Source organism: Tiliqua scincoides, chromosome 1 (assembly GCF_035046505.1).
Source record: "Tiliqua scincoides isolate rTilSci1 chromosome 1, rTilSci1.hap2, whole genome shotgun sequence".
NCBI classification, from domain to species: domain Eukaryota; kingdom Metazoa; phylum Chordata; class Lepidosauria; order Squamata; family Scincidae; genus Tiliqua; species Tiliqua scincoides.
Genome location: NC_089821.1, coordinates 291,403,002 through 291,407,831, shown reverse-complemented (window position 1 = coordinate 291,407,831; position 4,830 = coordinate 291,403,002).

Sequence of the window (4,830 nt, the reverse complement as noted above, 5' to 3'; positions counted from 1 at the left end):
GGAAGAGTTGGTTCAGCAGCAGTGTCCGTCAAATCCTCACCTAGGATCCTAGCCTAGATCTTAGTCAATATTACTGGTGCCAGTCCCTGGGACAAGGGAACTTACCCCAGAGCAAAGGAACAAATGCTCCTTTACCCTCAGGAGGCCTCCAGAGGCTGAAACTTCCCCACAGGATACAGTGGTCACCACACTGGGACTGCATGTGAGGAAGTAGGTTTGAGCTGTGAGTTACAGTAGATAATTCGTCCATCGACATCAGTCTTGTCAGTGGCTCTTCAGGATTTCAGGTAAGGACAATTCTCAAGTCTACCTTGAAAAGCCAGGGATGTTTTAGAAACAAAGCATGTACTCTACCAATGATCTACCACCCTACTTTAGGAAAGCATATATCTTCATCTTGTCTGATTTGTCAGTTGCAAATTTGATTCCTCACATATTGAAACTTGCTTTCCACTTTATGATTTGAAACCTACCCACACATGTATTAACATATCGCTCTTTAGTAACTTGCCTTCCTTTTCATGATGAATTTAATGGCTTTCAATAAGGTTGTCTCCATCCTCCTCCCCCCCCCCCCCGCAACATATAAAGCAACATATATGAATGAGAATTAGGGTTTCTTATTCAGGCAAATTATCCAAGGGGTCTTGAAGGAAGCTTACAAGACATCAGAATGAGAAGGTTTTGGCTAGACCAGTGTTGCTCAGTGTTTGTCCTCTACTGTACCACTTCGCTTGGTCCACCTATTTGAGGTACTACCAAAATTAACTGACAGTGACATAATTGCTAGTTACTTCTGGGTTGGGAGACTAGATGTGACATGACCGACACCAAAAAGAGACTCAGGGAGGTTGAAAGGGCTTTTTCAAGAGCAGAAAAGCATGTTTTGGAGCTCTGCCCATCAAGTCAAGCCTCGTACTGCTGTTTGTTGTGTCATTATTTCTGGTCTCGCTGCCAGGAGGCAGGGGTCTAGGGGACCAGCTAGTACCACCAGGCATCACGTCAAGTACTACTGGTGGTACTTGTACCACTGGTTGAGAAACACAGTGTTAGACCAATGAAATCTCTCATTGGAGCTCAATGCCATTTTAAAATTGGCAATGTGTTTCTTCATAGAAATAAATGAAAAATTAAAAAGAGATAAATTTGAATATTCCTGTTTAGGCAAACATTCTGATTGTTTTATTCATTAATGACATTTTGGTACTCAGTTAAAGTTTTTCTCTTTCAGCTTGCTATTGGTCTGATATAACTGTTTTTTTTTTTTTCCCTTTCCTGTTGAGTTTGTGATCCTGTGCGGCTTCTCAGTTGGAATCTATTGTTTCCGTCACCATTTTAGTTGGGTTTCTGTTTTTGTTGATGGATTGCTGTATTTTAAATTCATTTCAATTGACAGCTCTAAGCCACCTTGGGAGCCAAAAGAGACAGAAAAAATATCTTATTAAATAAACATAAGAAAGATGTTTCTTATGTAAGAAAGATGAATGAAATTTCTCAGTGTCTTTTTTTTTTTCTTCTACACATCCTTAGTCAAACCATTAACAAGTTTCCTGGACATGAATATTTTTTTTTCTGGAGTTTTTCCCAGCTTTTAATCCATGTGGACATAGGTATGATTTTGCTTCCAGTATAGTACATATTCCAAAAAAACATACTTCAAGGTTAGGGGAACTAATCCCTATAGTCACTGCAGGCAGGGCAAGACAATAACAGAAATGCGAGGCCTATGGGAAGGCCTTTTCCCATCATTTCCCCTATACCTCAAACAGCTTCCACCACTGAGAGTCATCAAAGCAAGGCATGGTAACCTGATACTGCATGCCTGATTAGGCTAATGGGACTCCGGAAACATGGAGGAGCCATGGCTGGTACATCACTGGGTAAGGGGGTAGCATTTGGACTGCTGCCTTAGGTGGCAGAAGGTCTTGGGTCAGCCCTGTTTCCATGTTTATTATGGAAATGGTCTAGAGTACATTTTGCTGAAAGGCAATACAGACCCATTTGAAATGAGTAATCGTTGTTGGCAACCTTCAGTCTCGAAAGACTCTGGTATCGCGCTCTGAAAGGTGGTTCTGGAACAGCATCTAGTGTGGCTGAAAAGGCCAATTTGGGAGTGACAATCCCTTTCACACTGGGAGCAAGTGCAGTCTGACCCTGGTCTGTCTCCCTGGCTATGGGCCTTCCTTCTTTGCCTCTTAGCCTCAGACTGTTGGCCAAGTGTCTCTTCAAACTGGGAAAGGCCATGCTGCACAGCCTCTAACAAAAACTTCCAGTAATCCTGGAACCCTTTAAAAATAATGCACATGGAAACAATTTTCCACAATTCAGGTTGCATTCTCTTTTGGCCTTATCTGTGGTGGCGCCCACATGATGAAACTTCCTCTCTTGACACTTCTGTTGTGTTCTAGGCAGCAGGTAAAATCCATCTTGTTCCCTCAGCTTTTAAAGGGGTAGAATTTACAAACCTTGAAATGATTTTGGGGGGCTGCTTTTTAAAATCTTCTGCCCGTGCTATTTTTATCATGATGATTTTGCCAGATTTTCATTATGTTGTGTTGCATTGTTTCTATTGATTGCGGTAAGCGGCTTTGAGGGTGTCAGGTTGTCAAGGTAGGGGTTCAAATTGTATGGAATAAATACATCACATCCCAGGGAAGCTCTCCTAAAAAACAAAACAAAAAAAGCTTGTGTGAGATGAATGAGAGCTGTGCAGGAGCATCAACATGCTCTTGTACAGCTCTCATGTGTTTCAGTGGTTCCTGAATAATAAAACTTCCTCAGTGCCTGCACTCCTGATCTTTCTGCTAGGCTGAGTAAAATAGTCATTGTGCTGCCACAAGAACTGTTGTCTTAGAATCACTGTGTTTCCTACACTTCTATTTGAGTAGCCTGTTTAGTCTGTTGTTTCAGCAAAAGCAGCAAAGTGTGTCGTGCCTTCAAGCCTCATTTTCTAAAACTCACTGTCTGTTGCAGACATTGACACTGCAGGAAAACAGAACTTTGGATGACAAGATAGATATCTTCCATTTTCCATTTGAAACTTCCATGGATGTGTACTCCAACGATCAAACTATGAATGTATTTGGCTTGAGATAAGGGTTTTCTAGTAAATATTTTGGGGATCTACAGATTTCACTAAGATTTGTGAAATGCAATCCACCAGGCTGGAGTACTGAACCAGACTCCCTGCTCTCTACCGTAACTACTAAATTACATTTCCATGAGAGCGAACAGTATGAATAGGCTTGTCCTAACAGAATGTTCATCATGTTGATGATGAGTTTGGCAATGTAAGTCACCATATTGACTTGCCCATATTTTTTTTGGTAATGCTTGACAATAATATTTCTGCTGCTAAGCAACTGGAATTTTTTTTAAAGAAAAACAGACCTATTGGATAGGGGGTGGGGCAGAGTACTAACTGATTACGTGCTATGTCACTCATTCACATGCTTTGAGAATTCCTAGCACCATCATTTCTCTTCCCTTAAGTTCATGTACAGGACCATCCAAAAAGTAGAACTCATTGAATGGGAAACGAACAAACAGATGCAATTCTGTGGCATCTAACCAAGTGCAAATGACAAAGGGCTTAAAGATCAGAGTGGGAAGCACAGCAAGCGCCATTACATGAATTAGAAAACAATCTCAGCTCATGCCATTCCTCAAACGATGCTAAATTTGTCACTGGGCCATTACTTGCCAGCTAGCAAGATGCTCACCAAATCATGTGTATGGAAATGTGGTCATAAAGATGGCCTGTAGCTGATGGGATGGGTGAGTGCCAGTCTTCATTGCCCTTCTCAATGAATCATGTTCCATGGTACTTTCTCTTATCACACCGTACCAATACATTACATTAAAAATCTGCTTGGCTCTGATGTGCCAATTTAATCACAGAACTAGGGGCATCTGGTGCAGTCTCAGGGTGGGGGGGATTTAACTCTTTGCCTCCACCATGTTCCCAGACTGGACTGGGACTGGTGCCAATTAGAGCTTTCTTACTGGATCAAAACAGCCAAACCAGGTGGGAGGGGATCTGAGATGGAATCATTGTGTGGTTTCAGGTGGATGGGTGAGAAACATCTATTTCAGGGTCCCCAAATTGTTCCCACCTAAGTATCTTTTGCACTATAGGGCTATTGCCAGCTATTTGGGTCCCTTTTTGGGAGAAGGGCAGGATAAAAATAAAGTTTTATTATTATTATTATTATTATTATTATTATTATTATTATTATTATTATTATTATTATTATTATTATTATTATTATTTACAGAGAAGATGCACACACCGCTCCCCCTAAGACTCTCCTAGATTTATCTCCAGACTCTGTTGTCCAGATAGTGAAAAGGATTACATCACAATTCTGCTTGAAACCCAATGAAAGTTTCTGCAATGCATTTACTAAAGAATCAATGTCCATAATGATCCAGTGTGCTGAGAAAACATTAGACAGGATGTTATAAATATCTTAAAATTAGCAAGAGGTTTAAAAAATAAGTAAGGAAATGGGGAGCATGAATGCCATGGCAAGACTGAGGGCTACTGCCCCTGTTTCATCAAACTGCACTCCTAGTCTTTTCCTTGAAGCGCAAGCAAATGGATATGGGAATGTGGTACTTGCACAAGGTCATCTCATCAGTCATCATCTGAATGGTGATCTCTGAAATGCAATGCAAGAATCTCTGCAGACAGAAATCTGAAGCCGCAGTTTGATAGATGTGCTATAACTGGCTTCTGTGTCCTTCATGGGCTGTGAGACAAACATGCACAAGAGAAGTATACTGCTGTCTGTTGTGGTGTTCTGCATATACACAAGAGGTCTCTCT